Source organism: Sorex fumeus, unplaced genomic scaffold (genome assembly GCF_029834395.1).
Source record: "Sorex fumeus unplaced genomic scaffold, SorFum_2.1 ptg000149l, whole genome shotgun sequence".
NCBI classification, from domain to species: Eukaryota; Metazoa; Chordata; class Mammalia; order Eulipotyphla; family Soricidae; genus Sorex; species Sorex fumeus.
In genome coordinates, this window is record NW_026606206.1 from 4851507 (window position 1) to 4860399 (window position 8893).

General features: G+C 42.0%; 1 pseudogene; it reads left to right on the forward strand.

Moving 5' to 3' along the window:
• Nucleotides 1-1442: 1442 nt before the first annotated feature.
• On the forward strand, nt 1443-1588 carry LOC130016269 (uncharacterized; annotated as a pseudogene).
• The last annotated feature ends 7305 nt before the right edge of the window (nt 1589-8893 follow it).

The following is an 8893-nucleotide window of genomic DNA, read 5'->3' on the forward strand; positions in this document are numbered from 1 at the left end:
CTTCTTAGACCAACTATAATCAAAAAGATAAGTACTGACTGGGATGAAGGAAAAATGAACTAACTCATGGGGATGAATCATGAAGACTTAATTTGCTTAAATGTTAAGTACGGTTACTGTATTGCACATTTTAAAAATTGCTAAGAATATCTTAAATCTTCACTTGAATCGTCTTGTAAATGTTCTTCTCACAAGAAACAATGTAACTGTGCATAAACTAGATATTAACTAGACTATGGAGATCATTTTACAATGTACACCAGGATCAAATCGGTAAGTTTCACACCTGAGGTAAGATGTTATTTATCAATTATACCTTATTTTTAAAAAGCAGAAGTTGCTTGACCTAAAAAGGAATAACTACAAAGAGTCAGAGTTAGTTTCATACTTAGTAGTGAAAAAACTGAATGTTTCTCCCTAAGATTAAGAACAAAACCAAAGAGGACTCCACTTTTGCTCCTTTTATTCAACACCAATTTTAAAAACCACCATGCTGAGATCACTCTCCACACGCATGAAGGTACCAGCAGAGGAACAAAGGCATGCGGGTCCTGAGGCTGAGATCTCCAAGCCTGCTCGGATCGGGGTAGAGCATCCTCCACCCAGATCCTCCATCTTCCAGTAGGTGGGGGTCACACCCACCATCTGACCCCCAGCGCCTTGTAATCCCATCAATGGCCAAGACCCAGAGACTATAAAACCCAGTTTCCAGAAGGGCATGGCTGTATTTGCGGCCGTGTGACATCTTATTATCTCATTCTTACTTTGGACAACCTGGCAGGCGACCGAATGTAACCTGCCCACACGGCAGAGTCTGGCAAACTCCCCGTAGCGTACCCAATATGCCAAATACCAGTAACAATGATGGGTCTCATTCTCCTAACCCTGATAGAGCCTTGAATATAGCACTTTAAAATCTCAGGGCTAGAACGAAGGAGACGTTACTGGGGCCTGCTCGAGGCAATCGACAAACAACAGGATGATCGTGATTGTGATTAAAAATTCTAATCAGGACAATAAGAAAAAACAAGGTATCATCCTTAGGACTAGAAAAATAGTTCAGGTGGTAGGGCACTTGCCTTGCATATGGCTCACCCAGGTTTGATCCCTGTCACCACAAATGGTCCCCCAAACACCATCAAGAGTGACCTCTGAACAGAACCAGGAGTAAGCCCTGACCATTGCTGAGAGTTGCCCCCTAAAAAAAGCATCATCCATATTGGCAAAGAACAAGTAAGACTCTTGGACATTATCCTGTTTATAGACCCTATGTAATTCATTATGTGGCCATTAAAGATATTGAATGAGTTCAGGATACAAGATCAGTGTACAAAATCCATTGCATTTATACACAGTAGTAGTAAGAAGCCCAAACTTAAAATTAGTAAATCAATTCTATTTACAATAAAAACTCTCAAAATTTTTTAAAAATTAACAGTGTAGTACTTTCCTGGCAGGGTGGATACCAGGATCACCAAGGTGTTTTCACCAGGTGAGGTTTACCCATTGAACTCTGTATAAGCTGATCCCTGCAATTTCCTCAAATGTGGGGAAATTGACTGCATCATTTATAATAGTGGGGAACTATGTAAAACAAGTTAAGAAATTAACTGATTAATTAAAATGTGAAACCTGCATTCTAAAAATAGAAGAAATCATATCCTAGTTAAATTAAATCATAGTTCATGATAATATATGTAGTACTGGAGATAAGTGTCACATTCTTTTTTTAAAAAAAATTATTTTATTTATTTCTTGCTTTTTGGGTCACACCCGGCGATGCTCAGAGATTACTTTTGGTTCTGCACACAGGAATTACCCATGGCGGTGCTCAGGGGACCATATGGGATGCTGGGAATTGAACCCGGGTTGGCCACATGCAAGACAAACGCCCTACCCGCTGTGCTATCACTCCAGCCCCAAGTGTAACATTCTTAAGGAGAAAATACTTCTATAGTAATGATTCACACATAACACAAGTGATCAAAATTCCAGCTTGTTTTTTCTCAGAAGTTGACAACTGGTTCTGAAATTGATAAAGAAATGCAAGGGACACCAGATAGCCAAAAAAAGAATCTCAAGGAGTAAAGTTGGTGAGCTTGAATTCGTTGCATTTGCCATCTCAGAACTTACTACGAAGTTATTGGTATAAGGATCATGATATGGTCCAGTGAAATGTATTTTTTTCTTTTACATACAAATGTCCTTGTTTTCGCTTTGGTTATCCATCCCTCCACTAGTGCCCATTCTCCACCACCAATGATCTCAGTATTCCCCCCCTCCCCCACCTCTGTGGCAGGGCATTCCCTTTTGTTCTCTCTCTCCTTTTGGGTATTGTGGTTTGCAATACAGGTATCAAGTGGCCATCGTGTTCGGTCTATAGTCTATTTTTGGCAGCTCTTAACCTGAGCGAGTCCTCCCAGTACCCTTTACTTGGTGTTTCTTCACTGTCTGAGCTGACTTTTTCTCCAGCATGTGAGACTGGCTTCCAAGCCGTGGGACAAATCTCCTGGTCCTTATCTCTACTATTCTTGGGTGTTAATCTCCTGTTCTCTTACTTCATATTTCACAGATGAGTGCAATCTTTCTGTGTCTGTCCCTCTCTTTCTGACTCATTTCACTTAACATGATACTTTCCATGATGATCCACTTATAAGAACGATGAAATGTAGTTAAGACTTCAGAAATAAGTTTTCTGTTTATGGTCAACTATCTTAGACAGGAATAGACACAATTCAATGTGGAGAGGATAATTTCAATATATGACATGGTGATAACACAAAGAATGAGATTGGGTTCTTACCTTATATCATATTAAATAAAACATACTCGAGCGACAGCACAGCGGGTAGGACATTTGCCTTGCACGCAGTTAACATGGCCAACCTGAGTTCGATTCCTCTGCCCCTCTCGGAGAACCTGACAAACTACCGAGAGTATCTCACCCCACAGCAAAGCCTGGCAAGCTCCCCGTGGCGTATTCAATATGCCAAACTCAGTAACAACAAACTGGGCCCGCTCGAGAAAATCAATGAACAATGGGAGGACAGTGACAGTGACAGTGATTTAATTTTTTCACTCATCATTTTATTATTTCTTACATAAAATTAAAAAAACCACCTCACACTCACTTGAATGGCTAAAATTTTTAAAAGTCAAAATCTAATGTGAAATGGACACTCCCATCCAATACAGGTAAGAATATTAAATGGCACAATTATATTTAGAGACAGTCTGTGAGACAAGAGAATAGTTGCTTACCATGCGTGTGGCTGATCCTGGTTTGATTACAGACACCTGCATATAGTCCTGTCAAGAATGATCATTGCATACAGAGCCAGATATAAGCCCTGAGTACCACCAAGTGTGGCCCCAAAACAAAAAAATAAAATAAGAATAATTAAAAGACAATCTGGTAGTTTCTTAAATAGTGTGTGTAACCATATAACCCATAAATTTTACTCCTAGGTATATATTTAAGAGAATATTATACATATAATTGTAGTTTTATTCACAATAGGCAAAATAAACTCATGTCCATCAATTGATAAACAAAAAAATTAGACATGGTATACCTATACCATGGAATATTATTTGGCAAAGAAAAGAAATGCAAAGCTGATAAATACTGCAAATGTAAGAACTTTGAAAATACCTTAGTGAAATAAGCCACTTATTTTAATCTTAAATATTTTAAAATTCCATTTATGTGAAGTTTTCCAAATAAGAAAAACTACAGATAAATTATATATCTGAACAATTTGTGTTGGTGAGGATGTGGTGAAAAAGAAACTCTCATCCACTGCTCGTGAGAATGTTGCACAGATCAACCCTGTGGAAAACAATCTGGAGAATTATCAGAAAAATAATACAAGAACTGTCATACAACAAAGAAATTCCACTTCTTGATATCTACCCACAGAACACAAAAATGTATTTAAAAGGACATATGATAGTAGTAGTAGTAGTAGTAGTAGTAGTAGTAGTTGTTGTTGTTGTTGTTGTTGTTGTTGTACCAGCAGAGGAACAAAGGCATGCAGGTCCCGGTGCTGAGATCCCCAAGCCTGCTCAGATCGGGGCTGAGCATCCTCCACCCAGATCCTCCATCTTCCACTAGGCAGGGGTCACACCCACCACCTGACCCCCTGGCGCCGTGTAATCCCAGCAACGGCCAAGACACAGAGACTATAAAGCCCAGCTCCCAGAAGCGACATCTTATTATCTCATTCTTACTTTGGGCAACCTGGCAGGCTACCGAATATAACCTGCCCACATGGCAGAGTCTCCCCATGGCGTCCCCAATATGCCAAATACCAGTAACAATGATGGGTCTCATTCTCCTAACCCTGAAAGAGCCTTGAATGTGGCACTTTTTAAAATCTCAGGACTAATATTTAAGTATGAAGTACCTCATAGAACATGTAATCACTTAATCACTTAATCACTTAACTTCCCGTTAGTCGTCGATTTGCTCGAGCGGGCGCCAGTAACGTCTCCATTTGTCCCTGTCGCGTGCTAGTGTAGCCCAATGGCATCTGTTCGCTCCGGGAACATGAAGGGCCTCAAACCGATCGTTCATGATCTTGACAAAGAAGTCTGACCATCTGGTAGGTGGGCGGCCACGCGGTCGGTCTCTTGACATCCCGTGGAATCCAATCAGTAACAGCTCTAGTCCAACGGTCGTCTTTAAATCTCATTACGTGACCAGCCCATCTGATTTTCGACACCTTGGCAAATGACACAGCGTCCCTGATCCTTGATAGCCGACGGATGTCAGAACTCCGGATTCGTTCTCTCATTTGAGTGAAACGTGATATTCCAAGCATAGCTCTTTCTATTCTTCTTTGGGAGACCTGAATGGCGTTCTCATCTTGTTTGCGTAGGGCCCAGGTCTCTGAGGCATATGTTAATGCAGGAAGAACAGTGGAATCAAAGAGATGTGCCCGGAGCTGGAGGTTCTTCGTCCTCTTAGCTATTTCTTCGACGTTCTTGAAGGCATTCCAAGCCGCTCTCTTCCTCCTGCGCAGCTCGGGTGCCAGGTCATTTGTCATGTTGACCTCTCGACCTAGGTACACATAGCTGTTGCATTCGGAGATGGTCGTTCCATTGAGAGCGAATGGGGCGTCAGGAACAAGGCTGTTTCTCATAAACATTGTCTTCGTAAGATTCAGCTGTAGTCCTACCTTTCCACACTCACGGTCAAAGTCGGCCAGCATTTGTGCCGCTTGGCTGATGTTTGGTGTTATTAAAACAATGTCATCAGCAAAGCGGAGGTGGTGTAGTTGCCGACCATCTATCTTCACTCCCATTCCTTCCCATTCCAGTCGTCGCATGATGTTCTCGAGGGTGGCACTGAAGAGTTTTGGTGAAATGGTATCACCCTGCCGCACCCCTCTCTTGACATCAACGATCACTTCTTTGTAGAATGGTGAGATCCTGGTAGTGAATCCGCAATACAGCTCACGGAGGATCCTGATGTATTGGGCTTGAATGCCCTGATTGGCTAGGGCTTCAATGACCGCTTCCGTCTCAACAGAATCAAAGGCCTTCTTTAAATCAATGAACGTTAAGCAGAGCGGCATCTTGAACTCCCGAGAAACCTCAATGAGCTTGGTTACCGTGTGGATATGGTCGATGGTGCTGAATCCTTTGCGGAACCCTGCTTGCTCACATGGTTGTCCTTCATCTAGTGTTCTGCCAATCCTATTCAGGATGACTCGAGTGAACAACTTGTAGATGACAGACAATAGGCAGATCGGGCGATAGTTGCCAATGTCATGGATGTCTCCCTTCTTGAACAGTAGTACGGTCCTGCTGGTTTTCCATTTGGACGGAACCTTGCATTCAGACAGGTAGCGAGTGAAGAGCCGAGCCAGTGTATTGATGAGTACTGACGGCAGGTTCTTCAGGTGTTCAGGTCTGACCTTGTCTGGGCCGGGTGCTGTTTGCTTCTTTACTGACGAAATGGCGTGTCGGATTTCGGAAGGGAGAACGTTGGGAACGACATACCCATCCTGTGGAATTTGGTATGTCGGCAAGTGGACATGGCTATCGAAGAGATTTGAGTAGAAGTCATGGATAATCTTCTCCATTGCCGTTCTGGAGGATGTGATGGATCCATCAGGACGTCGGAGGGCAGTCATCTTGGTCTTATAGTTGGCGAAGGACAGGCGGGCGTTACGAATACTTTTCCCGGCTTCTGCCGCATCTACCAGTACTTCTGCTCTTCTCTCTTTGAGGTCTTCCTTGATCGCATCTCTGCACTGCTTTGCGAGCTCGGACGTTAGCTTGCGGTTGCCTGAGGCATGCGCCAAACCACGCTGGCGAATTAGCTCAAGAGTTTTCGAAGATAGGCGACTTTTTGTGGCTATCTCTCTCTTGGCGTTCCTCGCACATTCATGGAGGTGCTGAACCAGTCGATCGTATTCCTCATCAATGTTGTCAACAATGGCATCTTCCCATGTTGCCGCAATAGTACCAAAGAGTTCCCAGTTGGTGGTCGTTCTGGGAGTTCTCTTTTTGAACTTTGCAGCCCTTTCTCCCCGCTCTGTGAAGTAGAATTTTGCACGAAGGAGACGGTGGTCCGATCCCGTTCGAAATTTGGGGACAACAGCGACATCAGTCAGGCAAAACCGTCGATTGAATATGATGTGGTCTATTTCGTTGTGGAATCGTCCACCGGGAGACTCCCATGTCCATCGTTTAGATTCTGCCTTCTGGAACTGTGAGTTACCATGAATGGTCTTGGTCGACATGATGAACTCAGACAGTCTCTCACCCTGTTCGTTCCATTCTAGGCCATGGGTTCCGATGTGAAGTTCTTCAGCTGATCTTCTCGGTCCTATCTTGGCATTAAAATCACCCACAATGGTCTTGTAGAAGGTGTGGTCTTCTTTATAGAACTTCTCTAGCTCCATGTAGAACTTCTCAATTTCTCTTTCATCATAATGAGATGTTGGTGCGTAGACAACGAAGATAGAAACTGCAGGCAGTGAGCCACATCTATTCAAATGTAAACGTCCGATTCGGGTTGTTAGGCATTCGAATGAATCAATGCTCTTGGCCAAGTTTGTGTTGACAAGGACACCAACGCCTCCAACACCTCTTTTATCGCATGTTCCGAGGAACAATTCTTCTCCAGTGTCGAAAACGGCATGGTGAGATTCGTGCCTTCTTGTCTCGGTCAGACCAATGATGTCGTACTTGATCATTCGCGCTTGTACCATCAGGTCCTCGATGGATGCATCTGATGCTAGTGTACGTGCATTGAAAGTACAGACGATCATTTTTGTCTTCCTTCGTTGTGGCAGCCTAGAACATGTAATAATGTAAACCAATGATGCAGCAATAAAATTTTATCCTGAAAATACTTCTGTAAACAAAAGCAAATGTAAAATTGAAATGTATACTTATTGGAAATTTTGCAATATATATCAGACAAAAGAGTAGTCTGTAGAGTACATACTTGTATATATAATGTATATAAAGAACACTACATAAATAGTATACAAGGACTAACATGAGAAACATAGGGAAAAAATTATATTGAGTACAACATATAAAGACATTCAATTTTATCACCCAGAGAAGTATAATTGAAAAACCACAAAGAAATGTAATATGTTATGTACCAGATACATTTTTTTAAGCGTTCAAGAGTAAATAAAGCTATAGGAACTCTTAAAAAAAAAATCTCAGGGCTAGGATGAAGGAGACGTTTCCAGGGCCTGCTCGAGGCAATCTACGAACAACAGGATGATCGTGATAGTGATCATTATTATTATTCATTGCAGCACTTAGCGATGAATGATAGCTAGTATATAGAATCAACCTGGGTATTCGATGACAAATGAGTGGATAATAAATGTGTGGTGAACATGCACACATGATGAAGTACTTTGAAGCTACAGAGAAGATGAAACCATGCAGTTTGCTGCAACTTCGATGGAACGGAAGATATCTAGTTAGGCAAAGACAGAAAAAGAAAGACAAATATTGGGTGACCTTAATCTGTGACATAGAGGATAACGAGATAAGGGAAGGCAAGGTATCAAAGAAGGGGTACCTAGATTATAGAATTGAGAAAGAAAGGAAGGAAAGAAACCAGGGGAAATAAGAAAAGGATGATGGGAGGTAATAGGGGTTTGGTGCAGGGACCCCAACACATCGGAGGTGTCGAGATGTGGTATGCCTATGTATCTGAACCACAGAACCAACAAAACTAAAAGCATGAGATTTCCAGCTACGAAACCTAAACTTAAAACACATATCCGTCAAGCAGGCGGACTAGGGGGTAGGAAGGCGATTGAGAGGAAAGTTGACTCTGAAGTTGAGATTGGTGTTCGAAAACTGTATGCCTGAAATTTAACTACGAATAATTTTATAAATAGCTGCCTCAATTTTAAAAACAAATGTTTCTTTTTACGTTGAGGTCCTAACTGCCAGTATGAGGGTATTCTATTCAGAAGTGGGTGCCCCTTGAAAGGCAATTCAAGTAAGGCCATGAGGCTGGGGTCCCCATAAAGTGATTATTGTCCTTACCAAAAAATTACATCAGAACACATGAGGACAATCTGTAAAAAAGAGCTGTCTAGTCAGGAAGAGAGTTCTTACCAGGAACCAAATCCGCAGTGAATTGGTCTTGGTCTTTCCAGCTTCAGGGACTGGAGAAATAAATACATGTTATTTGAACCACCTATTTTGTGGTATTTTGTTATAGCAGACTTAAGACTTCACTAATTAAGATTTTTTTAACGAGCTCAAATCACTCAGATTCAGAGAAAGGGACAGAATGTACTGCACCTAGAGAACTTTCAAGATAGACAGGGAGAAAGAAATACTGGGGGGTCCATGCAACTAGAATGCAGATAGCAAGGAAGACTAGTGAGAGTGT